This window comes from Homalodisca vitripennis, chromosome 3 (genome assembly GCF_021130785.1).
Source record: "Homalodisca vitripennis isolate AUS2020 chromosome 3, UT_GWSS_2.1, whole genome shotgun sequence".
Classification (NCBI taxonomy): domain Eukaryota; kingdom Metazoa; phylum Arthropoda; class Insecta; order Hemiptera; family Cicadellidae; genus Homalodisca; species Homalodisca vitripennis.
Genome location: NC_060209.1, coordinates 111826528 through 111849988, shown reverse-complemented (window position 1 = coordinate 111849988; position 23461 = coordinate 111826528). Strand labels below are relative to the sequence as shown.

General features: G+C 33.9%; 1 protein-coding gene across 4 annotated transcripts in view; it reads right to left on the bottom strand.

Annotated features, from left to right (window-relative positions):
* LOC124357315 overlaps positions 1 to 17156 on the bottom strand; it is a 264857-nt gene extending 247701 nt beyond the window's left edge. For 2 of the 4 annotated variants that reach the window (XM_046808990.1, XM_046808993.1), the window contains exon 1: positions 6083 to 6210. The gene's annotated coding sequence lies outside the window, so the exon portion shown is untranslated. Of the gene's footprint in view, positions 1 to 6082; positions 6211 to 17059 lie in introns of those variants that run through there. The other 2 variants (XM_046808992.1, XM_046808991.1) reach the window with 2 other exon arrangements.
* Between the last annotated feature and the right edge of the window lie 6305 nt (positions 17157 to 23461).

The following is a 23461-nucleotide window of genomic DNA, read 5'->3' as shown; positions in this document are numbered from 1 at the left end:
CTTCGTCATATCATCAACATTATTTACTAACCGCTACGTTCCTCAACTGAAAATGAGACCCTGTCACAAGAACAATACTATAAAGATAATATTTTAATTTTTACCATAGATATAAATAGATAAACTTACAGTTTTCATCTCGAAAATTCAGGATAGACAATATGACTCTGTATTAATCATATAAATATTTAAAATGTTTGTATATGAAGCATATATACAAGTAGACTAAATATAACGAACAAAAGAAATATATACAAGTGCAGAAGAACCTGCTCATTCTTGGAGTCATTCCATTGCATGTGTTATTATATTACACAGGTTCATTATATAACGGATAATACATTCAGTATTATAACGAGAACAATCTGACCTCAAGTGTAACCATCGAGCGGTGACTCTATTTGTCTAAATTCGTTTTAGTATGTACCGCCTTCGAGATTCGTGAGAGCGAACACACCGCATATGATTCAGATTGAAAAAGAAAATAAACTAAATAAACCTTGTATTTTCTTAGAATAAATTGTGTTTTAATTAATCGTTTTATATTCTCCAAATTTATTTACACAATCGATTTTCTTATACATCAAAGACTGCATACTGGATCTATCCAGTTCTGATTTTTGAATTCATATTCAAAACAAATGTCTTAAAACAAAACAAATTGTTTAAAAATATCACTATAATAAAATCATCATATTTAAAAAAACAATCTCCCATACCCTGATATACACAGTTTTACATTATAACGATATTTAGATTGGACCTACTAGTTAGTATCTATTCTTTTTTTTTTTTTTTTTTTTTTTTTTTTTTTTTTTTTTTTTTTTTTTTTTGAGGAAAAATCTTTCATTTCACGGTAAATTTCAAATTTAAATGTCTTTATTGCTGTGAACAATAACATTTACTACATTACAAAATCAGTGATAATTTTGACATATTAGTTTTACTACCAGCCCCAGCTCCGTTGTCAGTCAGCAAAATGGGCGGTCTCACACTCAAATGCCAAAAACTCGCCTACATTATAGAATGCTTGTAACACAAAACAGTTGGGGCTTTCTTAATTGAGACTGGCAATCTGTATATAAAGTTAACTACCGCCTGTGAGGGTTAAGTGTTCATAAATCACCGTTCTGTGTCTCCCAGTTCGGTAGTTCACGCTACTTAATACATTGTTTTTTTCCCAGATATATAGCTGTGCAGTATCACCACTTGCAGTTTTTTGAACGCCGCTGTTTCAATTTACAATGATTCTAAAAGCTTTTTTGAGGAACCTGTCCCTCTTGAAGTCTGTATTTGCACATATTCCCCAAAGCACTATTCCGTAGGAGATGTGAGTAAGTTAAGCCAAAATATGCATCTTTAGCACCTGCGCTGTGCAGTGTTTTGCTAAAGATCTCAAGACAAAAAGTCCTGAGGATAGTTTGGCACAGATAGAATCAATGAGATTCCATGTCAACCCTTTATCCGCCCCTTATCGCGTGGGGCCACTAGGTGAAACTGAAGGAACAGGTTTGATTTTATGTTTGGTTTTTTTGATGACATTGATTGGATACAAAGTGAGAATGGTACAATTTTAATCTTTTCTCAAACGATGATACATTAAAGTTGTATCTTTTATAGGCTGAATCACTTATACTCGAACTCTGAAACTTTACTGTTTATTAAAATCATTTTACAATGGTCTTTAATTATACTTCAAGTTCTCCTACTACAATCATACGAAAAGTTGCATTTGTAGATATACAGGGTGAGGCAGACCACCCGTACAGTACGTATAGCGGCCAAACAAAACGAGGTAGATTATTCGTAACCACTTAAACCCCCCTATTTCTACCCCAAATAATTTAGAGAAATTATTTTGAAATCTCTAAAACTCCCCAAAAGGGTAGTTTTTGGGGGGTAGGGGTGGTTTTTGGAAAGTTTTCAAATGTAAAGGTATGTTGAGTTATACCTCATTTTAAAGGTATTTCTTCACTGATTATTTTGATGCAAAAGGTTTGAACCTATCTTGCCGCTTATGTACAGGGTACACCAAAACGTTAAAAAAAATCAGGGGTTTGTGGTAAATTTATTGCAACTATTTGCACAAATGTAGAGAGACGATATTTTTATTCAAAACTAATGATGAGACGGCTTATCGAAAAATATCATCAAATGCCACCCTACCCCAAAATTTACACATTTTAAAAATACATAGAATTTTGAAATACTTAACAGTCCCAATCTAAAACAAATCAAATAGCAACCTAAGTTGTGTTGTACATAATTAGAAAGGTCTTTACAAAATAAACATTTTCTACATTTAAAGTTTGTCTCTATCTCCAATGGATTCAAAACTGTAGTACAAAACTAGGTATTTTTAATAATTTTACTCAATATATTATTATTATAAAAGTCAGTGCAATGTGCAAGTAAAAGAAAACTCCAACAGTAAACTCGTCTTTTATGTTTATGATTGGAAAAATTACTGTATCCAACTTTTAAAAGTCCTTTAAAATTTTAAAAAGGTATTGGAACACTGTAAACTACAATGTCTTACGATAAGTGCTTGAGTTCTCTCATGAAACAGGAAAATTACCCAGTTATTAAATTAGTACATTTTGAATTATAAAAAGTTTTACACTTAAAATACACAAAATTTATAGGAGAAAACTGTTGTTATTTAATCATTGATGTGAGTGCCAAGGAAGGAAGGAGTGAATGTGTGTTTTTTTTTTTTTTTTTTTAAATCATATTATGATCTTTTCCTAATACAATTGCATGAATATTAATAGCTCTCTAAGATCAATTAGTGACGACCTCGAAGAATCTTCCACACCACATCAAATTACTCATACATATTTTTATTCAGATTGTTTATGTTTCATCAAGAAACTGTTATTTATTTTATCGCAAATAAAAATTAAAAATATTCTCTTCTGTATCCTGACAGTTTATAGCGCCAACCTTTTTTTATTTTATATAGCGTTGACGTCAAGGGTACATATACCAAATTACTTGTTTTTAAACTATACGTCCACTTGTAAACTTTAAACTAACCTAACCAAAATTTTTACTTTTAAGAAATTGTAAAAATTATGTATTTCTTCATTAGTCTTAGTCTAATTCGCGGGAATTTGTATTGTAAATTCATTTGAATTACAATTAAAACATTAATAACTTTTAAACCAAATAATGTTTGTAATTTTCACCTAATATTTAAAATCAAGCAGTAAACCTAATTTTAAATGAACTCTTTCAATTCACCTTGCATCGCCATAAAATAGCCATGTTATTCTCACAATCCAGGGGGACCATATTTTAAAATTTAAAGTTTAAAATTCTAATCAGCGCCTGTACAGGTAGTTAAGGAACATCCGTGACCAGTAAACAGTTATCATTATCTACCTAAAATGTTCTTTTAACAATTAAGATAAGTCGAAACCGGTTCGTTTCAAACCGGCAGTTGCTCAGATTAGCGTACCATATCATAATAATAATCAGTGGTAAGAATTAGGGACTCAACGTTTTGTTACAGTCGTTTGTTGGTAGTGTATTTTAAAGTAAGTAATATTGCTTTCATTTATAATATTATTAAAAGCGTCTTTCTATGAGTCAGTGATAGTACAGTATGTCTAAGGTTAAAATATAGTTGAGGTCTAAGCTTATAGTTCAATTGTTTGTATGCATCAAAACATTCTTGTATGAATTCGTACAGTATGTGTTATAGTATTAGTGAAAAGTTCAGTTATTGGTACTAGAAATCGGCTCGTTTGCTGTTTCCAACTATAACCTTAACAATAAACATATTATTGTTACTATAACGAATCTTAGTATTACGAGGCCTGGTTTGATATTTGGTTTTTAAAACTGAAGGAAAACGATTTAACGCGTTGTACGAATTATTATTGCCCGAGGAAATTGCATGATTTAGAAGCTCAGTTTTTGTCAGAAAACTACTGAAACCTTATTTTGGAACAAGTAAGCTGTACAATATTTTACCCATGGACCATTTCATTGCAAAAATTAAAAAATAATTGTTATTCTTGGACTAAGCAATGATTGCTTGCAAGAAATATCCATAGTATTTTATAATGTAATCAAATTTTATCAACTATTCATAAACTTTAAAGAAACGTATTTATGTAATTTGTCCTTGTTTGTTTTCAATATGATTTATCTGAACATTTACTTAAGGTTTTGTTCAAAAAGCAACAGGAAATATTTATTTAAACCAACTAACACCCAGTGCGTGGCATATAATATACCTCAACGAGTGTGACAATTAAATCCCCTCCATTGGAAAAATAAGTGCTGCGCCTATAACTCACTGTAATGTATGGACTTCTTTATCGCCTTTAGATTAATCAAAAAAATTATGAAGTGTGTAATCCTATAACAAAAAGTGTTTTTTAAATATGTAATCAAACTGTTAAGGATCGTTTATCGGGGGTTACAAATGGTATAATTTATACCGAATGTTATAACTCATTTAGTAATCCTCTGTTAGGTTCAAACCGGATTTAGTAGCCACTAATGGCATCGTCGGCTACTGAAGCCTCCCTTTACAGGTTACTATAAAATATTAAATACGGTCAAAACATTGGTTGCTTGATTTCTAGGACTATTTACTAGTTACATGCCAACTAGGTATGAGCTAACGTGTCCAAACATTTCTATTTTCATTCAGGGAATTACGAAATTATATTTTAATTAAACCTATCTGGTTAATTCTTTCCACTAAAAATATCTCGGTAATTTTTAAATACTTACACTATAGATTCTCTGGCCTTCATTCATATCTGATTCTTACTATTAAAAATACAAATTAGGATCATAATTTAAAAAATAAATATTCAAACATTTTTTGAAATGTGTTAATCAATGTTGTGCAAAATATGGCACTCGTGTATTGAATATTGTATTTAACATTCATATATATGGTTCTTTATAGCTGGTTTGTACATAGCAGTAAAACCAATGTGTTAAATATTAGCAATATAGTTTTCTGGCCTTGATTCATACATAATTCTTACTATTAAAAATAAAAATTATGATCATAATTTAAAAAATAAATATTCAAACATTTTTTGAAATGTGTTAATCAATGTTGTGCAAAATATGGCACTCGTGTATTGAATATTGTATTTAACATTCATATATACGGTTCTTTATAGCTGGTTTGTACATAGCAGTAAAACCAATATGTTAAATATTAGCAATATAGATTTTCTGGCCTTGATTCATACATAATTCTTACTATTAAAAATAAAAATTATGGATCATAATTTAAAAAATAAATATTCAAACATTTTTTGAAATGTGTTAATCAATGTTGTGCAAAATATGGCACTCGTGTATTGAATATTGTATTTAACATTCATATATGGTTCTTTATAGCTGGTTTGTACATAGCAGTAAAACCAATGTGTTAAATATGAACAACGCAATGGATATTCTGGAGCAGCACATCACTAACCACAAATGTTGAGATATTGGGTTAAAAAGTGCTAGTCGATAGGTTTAGTTGAATGCGGAGGATTATGGTTGGAGTAGCTGGTACTTCCTATGATTAAAGTTTTTCATGTGAGTTTTATGTTAGTAAAAGTATTATAACACTTCCATACAGTATACATGAAACCCAAAAAGGACACCCAAACGACTTTAATTTCATCTACTTTCAACAATTTCTAATTGAAGTCGCGATTAATTAGAGAAAAACGTTATGTAGTAAAATTAAACAATATTTGAACATCAATTGCAAAAACCATGAATTCTTATTAATCCTATGAATTACGTGGATGTAAAAACAGTGATTAACTTACAATAAGCTTACACTTGGAATAATAAGGTTGTTATTAATAGTAGCAACAGATTTATGGTGGTAATAATGTTTTAGGTATACAATTAACTTCATCACCATTACCACATCAAAGTTTTGGACAGAATTTGATCTGAATAAAATTTGTGTGAAAAATTCACCAAAATTCCAAATAACTTTGTGTTAATGGTTTGAACTAAATTAAAAGTATATAACTGTAGATTTTGAATGATTAAAATAAAAATGTTCATAAATATTACAAATTTATATTATTTAAATTACCTGTTTTTACTTGCTCCATTTTTAGTGTTTATGGCAAGTGGACGTATGACAGCTGCAATGTTATAATCACACTCTCACATCACTGACACTCGCACTCGCAACTCGAGAACTGACCGCGCGAGTCGGCGGACGCGCTGAGACTGGCCGCCTGTAATGCCGAGTTCTTTTATCACAGTTGGACGTCCGCAGAGTATCGGCGTATCTAAACCCAAACACCTCGCAACGTGAATTACAGATAACATCGATTTTGTATCACCACCTCAAATGTTCACCTAATCATCCACAATCGCGACCAATGGCATCAATTCACCCCACATCGAACAAAAAACCTCCTGTAAAATTAAGGAATAAAGAAAGACTATAGTTTTTAGCAATCGAAACCACAAAGATAGTGTAGTTTGAGATTGTAGAATTACACTCTAACTATTGCAATGTGGTTGATTAACAATTCTTATCTATGTTGTGGGCGATGTCCCAGGACCAAACTGGTTTTTTATGTAATACATTTTTATTCAATATGTTTCTTAGATTCCCCTTGCTATAAGGGGACGTAGCCTTAATTTAAAAATACTTTTATAAGTAATAATTTTAGATTCCGTGAGGTTGGACTGATTTTAACCAAAAATTGTATAAGTATACAACCAACTCACGATGGTTTCTCGGCAATCATTTACACTCCATGGCCAAAAACAACTCCCGTACCTTATATAACATAAAATATGCATTGGGAACAATATAATTTACATATACATCCTAGAGATCAAATGGAATTTAATTAAATTGTTGAGGGCTTTTTATCATTCACAAGGACACAGCTTATGAATCGTACACGTTTTAAACAACTACCATGCAAAAAATGCATTGGTTTTTAACAAAAACCTTACATTTAAGTTTTATAGAAAGGAGGGTGCCTTTTTTGGAGCCATGGATAGGCTCTTGGCAATACCATTTTCTATAAGACAACAGACATCCTATTCATTTGTGATCTTTGATATAAAATGAAATATGGTCATTTTACGAAACACGTTCTAACCAAACAAAGTTATTGAAGCACTGTTATTGGGCCAAAGGAATGCATCTCCATGTCAAAAAGTATTTTTCATAAATGTATGTAGGTTATTTAAGTATTTCAATGCACGTAAAGTAATCATTTTGACATACATATATTGAATCAAATATTTACCAACTAATGTTTTTACTATTTTTTCAACTAATAGGGAGTAGTTTTAAAATAAAAGCATTTAATACACAACCCTCATCTCCAGAAACTCCGAAAGTATTTGAGTTTTTGTTGTATAAAACTTTCAGAGGTATAAAAAATTGTATAAAACATTCAACTACCATATACTGAATGTGTATAGACATGGGAAACATCATGTGGTCGGGAGCTTAAATCAGCCTAACATCAGAGGCCAGGACCAACCATGACATGATACTAAACAGAGTTTTAAGTAATTTTGGGGGTAGATAATTTCCAGATGCCAAAGTTCGGAAGCTTGCAAAGGCAGAAGCTACCAAATGTAAAAGCCCTGCAGTGGATCAGAGCTCCCTCGATCCAGGGACACCTCAAGGTGGGAAGATCCCAGAGGCCGAGAGGTTCCATAGCCCAGTAGTTTCCAGAGTCTGGAAGTTCTTGAAGGATAGAGTTTTCAGGAGCCGGAAAACTCCAAAGGGTAGGGGGCTATGAGAACTCCCAGATACCTAGACCTTCTAAAGACTGGTAGTATACAGAGACTTCACACCCCAATATTTGAGACTCCTCAAGAGTCAGAGGGTTCTAAAATCTATTGAAAGCTCAAAGCAAAAACCCTTATGAAGCTAGAGAAGAAACTCATTTCCTGGGCAGAGAAAATTCTTATGGGAGGTTTTTCATAAAAGAAACCTTCAGACGCCAAAAACTCACAAGACCAAGAGTTCCCGGTGTCAGGAGACTATTCATTTCAAAACCTTCCTGCGAGAGGTGACAGGTTGCCGGGTGCTCAAACAAACCAAAATCTCATAAAGACAAGAATCTTCAAAAGTTTAAAACTCCTAGAGGATAGGACCTTTAAGAAGCTGGCTAAACTGTAATGAAATGAGAACTGCCTTTAATGTTTAGGAAATTGTATAATTGATAAGATTAGGAATACTTAGTTCTCTTTTACGCATAACCGTATTGATGTTTGAAATAAAATTATACATTACTGAAACCGGGATTTGTTTGAAGCCAAGTACACCAAGAACTTGAACAGGATAATAGCTCGCAAGTGCATGACGCTCCTAAGGCTAGAAGATTTTAGAGATTTGAATATTTTAGAGACTGGAAGACTTCAGAGGACTGAAACTCCAGGAACTAAAAACTTTTAGAGTCCGTATGATCTCAGAGACCGAGACCTCTTTTATCAGACTATGCATAGAAAATCTATTTTGAACTGTTCTGTGTCTTGTAAAAGCTCTCAATTCCCAAAACTTTGACTGGGGATCAGTTGGCCCAGGATCTGACCATTTATAATCTTAGTGCTTGGTGAGTTTTGAATGTTTCATGTTATAAATTATAAGACTCATTGTACTGATCAACTTTTAATTAATGCCTAAGGTTTAATAAAGAATGAGGACACGGTGCTAGCCAAATATCCTGCTGATGGTGATCAATGTGAGATTAGTTTATTACACAATGAATCTATGGATCAGTCGTAGATCGCAAACCCAAACTCAGGGTCAGTCCCGCAGATCGCAGACAGTGTCGTGGTCAACGAACCGATACGCGAACCTGGTCGAGGCGAGTACAGTGAGATTAGTTTGGGCCGCAGCTAAACTAGAGTTAACCTATGATCTACGGTCTCAGTTGTAGATCGTAAACCCAAACTCAGGGTCAGTCCCGCAGATCGCAGACAGTGTCGTGGCCAACGAACCGATACGCGAACCTGGTCGAGGCGAGTACAGTGAGATTAGTTTGGGCCGCAGCTAAACTAGAGTTAACCTATGATCTATGGTCTCAGTTGTAGATCGTAAACCCAAACTCAGGGTCAGTCCCGCAGATCGCAGACAGTGTCGTGGCCAACGAATCCGATACGCAAACCTGGTCGAGGCGAGTACAGTGAGATTAGTTTGGGCCGCAGCTAAACTAGAGTTAACCTATGATCTACGGTCTTAGTTGTAGATCGTAAACCCAAACTCAGGGTCAGTCCCGCAGATCGCAGACAGTGTCGTGGCCAACGAACCGATACGCAAACCTGGTCGAGGCGAGTACAGTGAGATTAGTTTGGGCCGCAGCTACACTCGAGTAAACCGGATCAAGGTCCTAATTTGAATACCGCCGACAAAAACGTGATTGATCCTTTTGAAAAAGTTGCTGCCTTTGTGAATTCATCCAAAAAAAGTACTTATGTTTACGTAATATAAAGCTAGCAGATGCACCATTAATTTTCACCTTATGATAGCCATAACGCATGACATTGAAATGACTTACTTAACTTCAATGACATTCTTTATGGCTTGTAATTTAGTATTGTGCTCTTATCAAATAACGGGTGTCTTGATTAAACAAAACATTGTTTTTAAGAAGTTTACTGTTATCCTATTAGATATTGTAGGATAGCTACAGTTAAACACATGTGCTAAAGAACACTTTTTTATGGGCTGTGTATTGTATACTTCTTAACATATTGGCATACAAAGTAATAAAAACGGACGTTTTATGTCCTTTTTACAAGGCCATTACAAACTATATAAATGCGTAGAATCATTCTGGTTTAAGCTACATTTAAAAATCTCTAATATTTGTTTGCGTTAAGGTATATAAATACGTAATGAAGATTTTGGCGTGATAACAATTCAAATAAAAAAAATCTAATGGAAAATATTGCAATATAAAATCCTTAATATGGACAACAAATACTTAGTTATTCAAAGCAAATAAAATAAGTGTCATAAGTAAAATATCCTATGTAAAAGAGAATGTCAATTAAGTTCTTCGGACTCAAACTAAGAATCCACAACCCTACTCTTATGAATGCTCGTTTCTTCTTACATACTCTAACAACAAAAATTAATTTTATTACAAAAGGAGACTTTTGATAAACATCATCAGCGCATACTGAGGCAAACGGTTAATTTACTGACAACTGTAACTGATCAAAGATGCTAAATTAAACTGTTCCAGTAGCATCATGGAACATATGGGAACAGCGTCAGCTTTCTGGTTTTGCCGGTTAGCAAAAGGCTGTTTGAAATCTAACGCCTCATTGAAATAAGACTTGTTCAGAAACCCGTTACATTGTGTATTGTTCGATTGATTCCTTTCTTTGAATTGCTTATGTGGCGCAGGTCTGTGTCAACCCCTTGTGCTGGTCTTGTGCAAGAGACTGAATCATAAATCAATCGGCAATGCACAGTCGAAGAGCATGCCTTTCCGCCATTACAGTACGTGAGCAGAAACCAGACCAGCTTCCTGGCCAGCTACGTTCCTAAATCCACGTACACTTGCATGGCCAGCACTAAGGCTATGAGTTTTCAGCCCTCCATGATGTTACTATTCTGGTTCAAAACATTATAAGGGGTTCAAGCTACATTTATAGCAATAGCCAACTCTGACTTCTGTAAGGATAGCTAAAAGTTCTCAGTTACGTTTTTGGAGTTGAAGGACTTTAGAGGTCTTTGCAGTGAGAGGGAATTTTATTTTCTATGGGTACTTTTAGTTAATCTAATGACTTCGCATAAAGTTTTTCTACTACGACCCCAATGGAAGCCAAGACTAGCGCAGTAAGTCACAACCGGTTGCAGAGATGATAAATTATCGTCGGGGATTTTTCTCGACAACTCGCCTCCACAAAAGTTTATCCGATTACAGTTTTGTTGCAAACTAAATGCGGTCTTCTGGGCTCAACGAGCCAAGTGGGATAGTCTAATTGAATGTTGTGGGCATTTCACTCAACAATGATCTTTATCCTTATGGATGCTCCAAGACATTTTAGATTTTGGAAAAAGTATCCTGGTAGATCCTTTTGAAGGCCAAAATTTCCAATTGATGGTTCTTAACTAATAATAATTCTCTACCTAATGGGACCTGACACAAAGGAATTTTTAATAAATGGAACGTAAAATGGAAATCGCATTACCATTAAGTATTGTGTAGTGCAAACATGCTGGTATATTATTACAATCTAGGGTAAAGTGAGCTGGTATAAACACATTATTAATGCATTTTCTAAACAAATGTTTCAGCAGGGAGAAGAACGAGGCAAACAAGAAATTGGATACTGTGAGTTTTAACGTTTAATAATAAACTCGCTAATCCAGATTCAATATATTTAGAGTACCCATATAATAATCAAGAATTTGAAAGATTTGAATAGTTATTAGGTTTCTTCATGACTTTATTCATAAAAGTTACAAAATTACACCAGCAAGGATCATCAACAAATATATTAAAACTATTCCATCTGTGTACCTTTTAACATTTTCAGCCCTAGGCGCGTATGGTACTCTACAGTGAAGGTGAATATGATTAATGTGAGTTTTAACTTGGGACTGACAGTATTAACAATGTATACTTAACCTAGTCCAGTATTGCTATATAAAATTCCCAGCCCCAGGCGTCTATGTTACTCTAGAGTGAGTATAAATATGATTAATGTGGGTCTTCACTTGGGACTGAGGATGTTACCACTGTGTATTTTAGCTAGTCCAGTATTGCTATATGAAATTCCCAGCCCCAGGCGTCTATGTTACTCTAGAGTGAGTATAAATATGATTAATGGTGAGTCTTCTCTTGGGACGAGGAATTTTTACCACTGTGTATTTTAGCTAGTCCAGTATTGCTATATGAAATTCCCAGCCCCAGGCGTCTATGTTACTCTAGAGGTGAGTAGGGGTAAATATTATTAATGTGAGTCTTCTCTTGGGACTGAGGATGTTACCACTGTGTGTATTTTAGCTAGTCCAGTATTGCTATATGAAATTCCCAGCCCCAGGCGTCTATGTTACTCTAGAGTGAGTATAAAAATGATTAATGTGGGTCTTCACTTGGGACTGAGGATGTTACCACTGTGATTTTTTAGCTAGTCCAGTATTGCTATATGAAATTCCCAGCCCCATGCGTCTATGTTACTCTCTAGAGTGAGTTATAAATATGATTAATGTGAGTCTTCTCTTGGGACCGAGGATTTTACCACTGTGTATTTTAGCTAGTCCAGTATTGCTATATGAAATTCCCAGCCCCATGCGTCTATGTTACTCTAGAGTGAGTGTAAATATGATTAATGTGAGTCTTCTCTTTGGACTGAGGATGTTACCACTGTGTATTTTAGCTAGTCCAGTATTGCTATATGAAATTCCCAGCCCCAGGCGTCTATGTTACTCTAGAGTAGTAAGTGTAAATATGATTAATGTGAGTCTTCTCTTTGGACTGAGGATGTTACCACTGTGTATTTAGTTAGTCCAGTATTGCTATATGAAATTCCCAGCCCCAGGCGTCTATGTTACTCTAGAGTGAGTATAAATATGATTAATGTGGGTTTTCACTTGGGACTGAGGATGTTACCACTGTGTATTTTTAGCTAGTCCAGTATTGCTATATGAAATTCCCAGCCCCATGCGTCTATGTTACTCTAGAGTGAGCATAAATATGATTATAGTGAGTCTTCTCTTGGGACTGAGGATGTTTACCACTGTGTATTTTAGCTAGTCCAATATTGCTATATGAAATTCCCAGCTCCAGGCGTCTATGTTACTCTAGAGTGAGTGTAAATATGATTAATGTGAGTCCTCTCTTGGGAGACTGAGGATGTTACCACTGTGTATTTTAGCTAGTCCAGTATAGCTATATGAAATTCCCAGCCCCAGGCGTCTATGTTACTCTAGAGTGAGTATTAATATGATTAATGTGAGTCTTCTCTTGGGGGACTGAGAGGATTTTTACCACTGTGTATTTTAGCTAGTCCAGTATTGGCTATATAAAATTCCCAGCCCGAGGGCGTCTATGTTACTCTAGAATGAGTGTAAATATAATTTAATGTGAGTCTTCACTTGGGACTGAGGATGTTACCACTGTGTATTTTAGCTAGTCCAGTATTGCAATATGCAATTCCCAGCCCCATGCGTCTATGTTACTCTAGAGTGAGTATAAAAATGATTAATGTGGGTCTTCACTTGGGACTGAGGATGTTACCACTGTGTATTTTTTAGCTGGTCCAGTATTGCTATATGAAATTCCCAGCCCCATGCGTCTATGTTACTCTAGAGTGAGTATAAATAATGATTATTGTGAGTCTTTCTCTTGGGACTGAGGATGTTACCACTGTGTATTTTAGCTAGTCCAGTATTGCTATATGAAATTCCCAGCCCCCATGCGTCTATGTTACTCTAGAGTGAGTGTGTAAATATGATTAATGTGAGTCTTCTCTTGGGACTGAGGATGTTACCACTGTGTATTTTAGTTAGTCCAGTATTGCTATATGAAATTCCCAGCCCCAGGCGTCCTATGTTAGTCTAGAGTGAGTGTAAATATGATTAATGTCAGTCTTCTCTTGGGACTGAGGATTTTACCACTGTGTATTTTTAGCTAGTCAGTATTGCTATATGAAATTTCCAGCCCCAGGCGTCTATATTTACTCTAGAGTGAGTGTAAATATGATTAATGTGAGTCTTCTCTTTGGACTGAGGTTGTTACCACTGTGTATTTTAGCTAGTCCAGTATTGCTATATGAAATTTCCAGTCCCAGGCGTGTCTATATTACTCTAGAGTGAGTGTAAAATATGATTAATGTGAGTCTTCACTTGTGACTGAGGAATGTTACCACTGTGTATTTTAGCTAGTCCAGTATTGCAATATGCAATTCCCAGCCCCATGCGTCTATGTTACTTCTAGAGTGAGTATAAAATGATTAATGTGGGTCTTCACTTGGGATCTGAGGATGTTACCACTGTGTATTTTAGCTGGTCCAGTATTGCTATATTGAAATTCCCAGCCCCATGCGTCCATGTTACTCTAGAGTGAGTATAAAATATGATTATTATTGTGAGTCTTCTCTTGGGACTGAGGATGTTACCACTGTGTATTTTAGCTAGTCCAGTATTGCTATATGAAATTCCCAGCCCCATGCGTCTATGTTACTCTAGAGTGAGTGTAAATATGATTAATGTGAGTCTTCTCTTGGGACTGAGGATGTTACCACTGTGTATTTTAGTTAGTCCAGTATTGCTATATGAAATTCCCAGCCCCAGGCGTCTATGTTAGTCTAGAGTGAGTGTAAATATGATTAATGTCAGTCTTCTCTTGGGACTGAGGATTTTACCACTGTGTATTTTAGCTAGTCCAGTATTGCTATATGAAATTTCCAGCCCCAGGCGTCTATATTACTCTAGAGTGAGTGTAAATATGATTAATGTGAGTCTTCTCTTTGGACTGAGGATGTTACACTGTGTAATTAGCTAGTCCAGTATTGCTATAATGAAATTTCCAGTCCCAGGCGTCTATATTACTCTAGAGTGAGTGTAAATATGATTAATGTGAGTCTTCACTTGTGACTGAGAATGTTTACCACTGTGTACTTTAGCTAGTCCAGTATTGCTATATAACAGCCCCAGTTCCCGGCGTCTATGTTACTCTAGAATGAGTGTAAATATGATTTTGTATGTACTTGTGACTGAGAATGTTACCACTGTGTACTTTAGCTAGTCCAGTATTGCTATATAACAGCCCCAGTTCCCGGCGTCTATGTTACTCTAGAGTGAGTGAAAATATGATTTTGTATGTACTTGTGACTGAGAATGTTACCACTGTGTACTTTAGCTAGTCCAGTATTGCTATACAACAGCCCCAGTCCCAGGCGTTTATGTTACTCTACAGTGAGTTTAAATATGATTAATGTAAGTCATCACTTAGGACTGACAATGTTAACAATGTGTACTTTTAACTAGTGCAGTATTGCTATATAAGTAGATATCTATAACACCTCTGTTCTAATAATAGTTCTAAAGTCTTAATAGCGTGGGAAGCCGAGTAATAGCTACTTTTCACGTAAAGGCCTTTTAAAATGTGTACGGCGTTATCAATAATGATATTTAAATTTAAAAAAGGCCTATAGTTACAATTAATAGTCCTCATACAATATTAAGCTTAGACGTATAGACAATACCTACGTATCTCACCATTGGCAGGAGTTAGGAAGGCGCAGTTCTAACACTTTTAAACAGGAAAGTCTAATTATACATAAATTAATTGATGTAATGGATGAGAGAAAACGTTATAGCTTTAATAAATAATAATAATATTACCAATGTAGCACAAATTTTCCTCCACTCTTTTTATTTATTTTTTAAGGTGAGGCCGACTCTCCTTAAGTTTAATTCAGCCTCATTCATGCCACTGTCCTGTGCAAGGATCTTGTCAAACAGACTACCAGGGAGTCTAAGGTCAAGGGCAGTAATAAAAAGTTCAAAGGTCATAACCGGAATTTGAACCTGTGCTATTTCTAACTCAAACCTAAAGTTCGACATCATAGACCACTCGGCTATCGGCATTCTCACATTACAAACATTTGATATCACATTAAGTACCATGTATATTATACTTGTCCTATCTAAAATCTTATGAATTTTTTTTCTGAAGGCCGCACGTTTGATTTCAGGCTTTTCCAGTAGATTTCTTTCAACTCCTCTATTGAATAAACGAAAACATGACAATCGCCGGAACTTTTGCCAAAATGTAGAAAGTTTATTGATTGTCAAAAAATATGAATCATATTTTAATTTTATACGTATACCAATATATCTATTTTCATGAAATTTTCTACTGTTCGGAATGCTTTGCCGAATAATATATATCCAAATAAACACCGCATACAAGTTAGGCCTCTTCAATCGATTACTCCAACCTAAGTTCTTAAACTCCTTTCTCCGTTCTGCTTAAGTTTGGAATTTCTACTTTTTATATTTTCCAGCACCGCATTCATAATAACATTTATTGAAAAGAAAAACATTTTGTAGATGTCTCAAATTATCATACAAGTATAAATTACTTAGTTTTATAGTAAAGGGTCTTAGAGCCAATTTAAATTGCATAAGCCGTTAACTGGTTTTCTTGAAATAGATAGAGACGTTTCTCCTTAGAAAGAAACCGATCACCAGGCGTGCTAGTTTTGTTTGATAGGGGTGGAAATGGAAGGCATCGAAAGGGTTGATAATTTGAATTAATAGTTTATCTCAGATAATATTTTTCTTCTTTTGACACACTCAATAGTTCGTCAGACACAAAAATCATATTTATATCACCGTCAAGATTAAAAGTCGTCACTTTTAACCAAATAATATATCTTTATATAGTTAGGTGGCGCTACTTTTAAACGACTGAGCTAAGAAAATATGATCTAAGAAAATAACGATTGTTTCATATTTTTAACTCCTTTAATGTCCTTCTATTTTTATCTCCATTAAAGTTGGCTTGGTCAACGATAGATTTCTTTATAGGAGATACTTATCTATTTATTTCAATAAAAGCCCAGGTTGTGTGCTTGCAAAATTGGCTCTGGACTGCATGCTATTAGATGCAGATTAAATAGGTACCGAATGTAGCTTGACTGAAGTAAATTAAATTGTAGCCTAGCGTTGCCGTCTATCTTCCTATTTTTAACCCTAAATCTATCCACCATCCAAGTAATGTAAAATAAGTTATAACAGTTTGGTTCAAACCCAAATTAATTTTAATTTGGGTTTGAAGTATGTTAACTAGGTGTTAACTAAGTATGTTAATAAGGTCACTACGGGTTTTTCGTTATTTATACTTAAAATGCCCTTTTCGTGAGAATGGCTTTCTTTGCCAATTTGCACAAAAACAGATCTTAGTATTTTGTGAGGCAATCACATGTTTACTGAGATGAACATATTGTTTAAGGAAATATCCAAACTGGCAGTCCATCAAAATCTGAACTTTTCAGCAAACCCATATTCTTACAGGTATCAATCAATGAATATAATGTGGTGGAAGTATGACTTACGTACCGACAGTGACGTAGTAACTAAGTACCGTACAGTATCCAAGGAGACAGACACACACTCACGTTCGCTCGCTAGTCGCCCGCCACTGACTGACCCCCTCCAATCTGCGATATCAACTCTCACTTTCACACGACCGGCCCCTCTGATAACTTATCACTCACCTGTCACAGGAGCGCCAACTCTGCAGCAAAGTTCGCCACTGCTAAATCTGCTAATTAATCTGCTCTTGGTTCTTTGGCGAGGTTAACATTAGGACCTATCGACTTATGGCCCAAAAAAAAAAAAAAAAAAAAAAAAAAAAAAAAAAAACATTTATGCACACTGCTATAGCCATCTATAGTACGAAGTCTTGCTTTACTGTTCCAGGTACCTACCCAGGTACAGAGGTCTCCAGGCGCCAGGAAATCCCAGCCCATGGATCTATATAGTCCTAAAATGTCGTTGGTCTTCACAAGCCTAGGTATTGGGTTCTTCCAAACTTTAGGATCCATCAATGCTGTGGTACATGCCAGCTCCTGAAACTCTCTTATTCTGTCTCAATACCTTTAGGCATCTCATTGCATTGATATTCTGCTTCCTTATTAACGAATTTTGCAGGACATAAATACTTCATCGTGATCCAACGGTTAAAAGAAATCGAAGTCTGTTACTTGGTAAAGTGTTTACATCCCATGTCTTTGCACCCTTGGGTTTGATTGGGTTGGCATATGTTAAGCTAAGCTTAACAGTTTAGCTCCTTTCACCTTACACCCAGCGCAGCGTCTGAAGTCTTATAGTTTTACTGAATTTGTCCCCTTGAATTTGGAGTCAACGTCCGTCTGAAGAGATCCAAAAGGAGTCTGCGATGAACAAGTTCAAAACGAACTCGTTTTGACACTAGAGACCATAAACGTCTGTAATAGTCACCTAGTATAATCTATTCCACCCATAATCCATCTCTATAATAATTGTGTACCTGATGAGACAATGACGACAACTCTTCTACGTTTAGACATATAAATTAAATTATTTACAAATAATAACTTCCAGTTTTTATCTTGGTAAGAAAGAAAATGGTTATCGGTTTTCGGCGCTTGTCAACAAAACCACAACTTTGAACATTCATAACTCAGGAACTTGCTGTTTGTATACAAGATAAGCACAAGTGTAATGTTTTTGAGTATCTAATTTTAGAATTACATGAAAAAATCTGTTATTAAATTACCATCTTAACTTTTATAATTGACGAAGTAGTTCAACAAATTCGGCACTGATCACGTTACAGAGCTCTCAAAAACATTATCTTTGTCATATCATTTTATAAACCACTGTTTAAAACATTTAATATTTAGCACAACTTTGAACATTCATAACTCAGGAACTTGCTGTTTGTATACAAGATAAGCACAAGTGTAATGTTTTTGAGTATCTAATTTTAGAATTACATGAAAAAATCTGTTATTAAATTACCATCTTAACTTTTATAATTGACGAAGTAGTTCAACAAATTCGGCACTGATCACGTTACAGAGCTCTCAAAAACATTATCTTTGTCATATCATTTTATAAACCACTGTTTAAAACATTTAATATTTAGCACAACTTTGAACATTCATAACTCAGGAACTTGCTGTTTGTATACAAGATAAGCACAAGTGTAATGTTTTTGAGTATCTAATTTTAGAATTACATGAAAAAATCTGTTATTAAATTACCATCTTAACTTTTATAATTGACGAAGTAGTTCAACAAATTCGGCACTGATCACGTTACAGAGCTCTCAAAAACATTATCTTTGTCATATCATTTTATAAACCACTGTTTAAAACATTTAATATTTAGCACAACTTTGAACATTCATAACTCAGGAACTTGCTGTTTGTATACAAGATAAGCACAAGTGTAATGTTTTTGAGTATCTAATTTTAGAATTACATGAAAAAATCTGTTATTAAATTACCATCTTAACTTTTATAATTGACGAAGTAGTTCAACAAATTCGGCACTGATCACGTTACAGAGCTCTCAAAAACATTATCTTTGTCATATCATTTTATAAACCACTGTTTAAAACATTTAATATTTAGCACATATTTAATTGAGGAGGTTGTGTTAATTTACCGCGGCTGATGCCTGCTCGTTTGTACGCGCAAACCGCCAAACTGCCCAAGGGCGGTGTTGCCTCTTAAAAGCCGGCTGTAGTAAAACACCTGTGAGATATTTTCCCATAATAACATTGTTAAACTTCATGCACTTTAACTCCGTTAATTTTTATCATAACGTAATGGGATTTACAATTACGATTACGATACAGTTAACCACTTACAGTTCACACTGACGTATTACAACATAAAATTACTGGACCAATTATACTGTAATGCAAATATCAAAATCAAAGTTATTATCTAACTTTTAATATAAATTTAAAAATTGTTATAAAACATACCTTAGTTGTCTTTTGACTTAAGTAGTCTTCTCATATCTGTGTATTAATATTTTTTTCTTGATCGAGGAAATAAAAAAAGATCAACAATAGCACAAAAATGCTAAGACCGGAGTAAGTTACAATGGCCATGAATGTACAATTTTCGGCATATTTCCTTAATTGTGGCAATACAAACGGCAAACCCATCATGAACATCAGAAATACAATTTACTTGAACCAGAAGTGCTCATACCATTAAGTCTACAAAATTGTATTTGAAGTCACAAGTAACTACTAGTTATGTTTGTGAAAATTAAAAACTTTGCCCTCTCCCCCCAAATATCACTCTCCTAAGCATAAGCACGGAATATCATGTGCCTAAATATGGACCTGGATGTTGTATAAAGAAACAATTTAAAACCAGCCTAGACTTTTTTGATATTTTGGTAATTAGTTCCACATTTGGGTAATATAGTAAAATACAATCCATTTACATTTTACATACACAAGATTTCATGCAGTGTGTTTGAAATATTGATTATAAACATTTTATTTCAAACAAATTATTTAGTACATATTGCAGATTTGGTGCTGTGGACTGGACGTCACATGGACATCAACATATTTAAATTGTAACATCAGACACTAACAGTAATACAAACTTCATTGTACAGTAAAAACTTATCTTCTGTAACTGAATATAAAGGTAAAAAATCAATAGATTATAACTATATATATTTATTGTACTTAGTTTTGTAGTACTTATAGTACTTGTATTAAAGTACTATATATTTTACTGAATGTACTCTGGATTCCCCATCATCTCCTTCATATTTTAAAGCTATTTAGGTTACACCAAGGCCATAGTGCCATTTTAGTAACTTATTTTAGGTATACCATTCAGTCAGTATAAATTCCATTTTCTTCTCTCGAAAGGTACTGCATTTTTTATTATTTTAAACTTCTGATTCAAAGTATTCTGACACATAGTCTCAACTAGTTTTGTACTTGGGTTTTTTCTGCAATTTTTAGGAAACCAATAATTCCATGAAAACGGGCTTTTAAGCATCCAGGCTTTGTTTTTTCAAAGTGTTGAAATATATTCTATCATTTTTATCATTCTTTCAAAAGTATACAACAAATGGGAAATTGAAATGTAACAGTATTAGGAATACATTAGGAGGAAGAAAAAAGAGAGCAAAGAAGAATACTAATTCTGTATGTATTCATGTATCCCCTGACTACTCACTGTGGAATATGTTTTTCATTTCACAAAATTGCTATTTTGAATTGATGAATTTATAGATTTTTTTTTTAATTCGTAGTTTTAAAGTTAAAAGTAGGACAATGTGAGGATAATTAAACAAAACATTTTTAAACTTAGAATGTTTTCTATTTATTTAAAAAAAATAATACAGTATATAGCATTTTTTAATTGTAAACTTAGTTTCTACAAAATAGGTAAATGTAAACAAAATCGAATTTCTGTAAACATCAAGAAGTGCTGTACTAAACACTTTTTAGAACAGTTCCAAATAGTTTTCATTTTATAACAAAGTAGTAAAATGGAACTTTTTTCTATAAAATCTTTCTAAGCCATAGGTAACTAAAACAATAGTAAAATGTTTAGGCTTTAAGTTTAATATGGCAGAGTTTGACATGCCATATTTTAACAAATAAACTTGTTTATTAGTAGTAGTAGGCCAGGTCTTAGCATATTTTACCGTAAGAAAATGAGGGTTTTTTTAGGTTTTTAAAGCTCTTGGTGTCAAATATTGCTATACTCAATAAAATGAAACTGTGGTATAATGCGGTATGTCCCACTACTTCGACACCCAGACTGTACTTTATTTATATTACTGGCAGAACATATAATGAAGCTTTTTCCACCAGATGCTGATGTAGGAAATCTGATTTCTATTTGTCTGTACACAAGGTAAGTGTCAAAGTAGACCTAGTGGGTTGTGTTTTTATGTGAAACTCTTAACTCAACTGTCTCTACACCACTGTTGAAAATGGTGAACATTGTTCAATTGGGAGTCTTGATTTCTATTTGTCTGTACGCAAGATAAGTGATGAATTAGTAGACCTAGCGGGTTGTGTATTTATGTAAAGATAAGTGATGAATTAGTAGACCTAGCGGGTTGTGTATTTATGTAAAACTCCAGCTCTGCTGCCTATAAATCACTAATGAAAATTGTGAACATTGGTCAATTGGGAGTCTTGATTTCTATTTGTCTGTACGCAAGATAAGTGATGAATTAGTAGACCTAGTGGGTTTGTGTATTTATGTAAAACTCCAGCTCTGCTGCCTATAAATCACTATTGGAAATTGTGAACATTGGTCAATTGGTGGTCTTAATTTCTGTTCGTTAAAAAGTGACTCCTCTTACATTGGGCTTACAGAAATAAACAGAGTATGCATAGAAAGTTAATAGTACATTTTTCAGTAACTTATCAACATACGTGACAAAGTTACTTTGTTGGTTTCAAATTAAGTTTAAACATTTTAGACTAGCCTGCAGTTATTTTCATAACAAACTAAACGTGTAAAGGGATATTTTACTGTGTTATTTGAACGGGGTTTCATGTATACTTATACAAGTGTTTATACATTCCTTGAATAATGCCCTTAAAACAGAGAGAATATTTTCTACCACCTAAATATCAATAGATGTTTGTCACTGGCTAAGATTGATTTCGTTTATTTTCAAGGTTTTGATAAACAAAAGTATCAGTACCAACTATAAAGGCCAGCAGTGATTCAAATTTATAAAATTCTTTACTACTGTACTTCATAAAAATAGTTAAGTATTATTTTTTTTTAATATCTTTACTAGAACAAATCACTACTAACCTTCAAATCACCAACACCTACTTATTTATATGACAATAATAATAGTAACAAAAATTACCCCATTTGTATTCCAAACAATGTTCAATTTATGCAGGAAATAAATGAACCAGTACAAGACATAAAAGTCCTTATTATCTATTCCGATTGATAAAAAAACTACTTTTAGTAAATCATTATAGTTTCTGCCTGTCAGTTGTGGAATATTCTTCCAGCAAACATCAGTCATTGATAAGTGCATTTCAGGCAGGGTGGGGGGTACAAACTCATGCTGGGCTGGAAAGTAAAGTGATGGGTGGCCTTGAGGTGTGGCACTTGGGCGGTAGAGAACTATTTGTTTGAAAACGAGTGTCTCTGCTAAATAAGAGTATAAATACGTAAGTATTGCAATTTATTTAATGTAAACATGATCATTATTTTAAGGCAAGTTGTTGAGAGGATTTTATAGTTCCTATTTTGTCTCTTAACAGAATAAATTTTCTTTCATTTCGCTTACTAACCTTGATTTGATAAAACTAGTAAATTTAATTTAGCTAAAAATTTATTGAATTTTGTTCCTTTGAAGTAAGTAATAATCATAATTTGTCATTCTCCATCAATTATCATATCTGGTATAATTGTTTATAAAACTTCCTCAAACACTCAAATATTCCAAAAAAAGTTAAGACTGTTCACCAGTTTTGCGATGCACCTTTGCTTATAAAACTGCCAGTGTAATTTATACATTTTTAATGTAATTATTTATAATTTTCAAAATTTAGATAAAGTGAAAATTCATGAATAAACCACTTAAAGCAAATATAAATTAGATGTACCTTTTTAAACTATCTAAAACCCAATATAGCCATGTAGTCCTAAGCTTATGATTTTACAATAAGCTGTCTCAACCTTTGAACCTGTATTTCTTAAATCAGCTCAAAACAAACTACAGGGTGCAGCATTATTAAAGGAATGCACATCTTCTAAAAAAATATTTATTCATCTTATTGTTACCAAAGGTTAAAATTCTTCAAAATAGTCTCCTCTTGCATCATTACATCTGTGGAGATGATTGTGCCATGCCTGGAAAGCACCCTGGAACTCCTAGAGTAGAAAGGATCCTAGATCCTCTCAGGATCCTTGTAATGTGAGCTTAGACGTTCTCCAC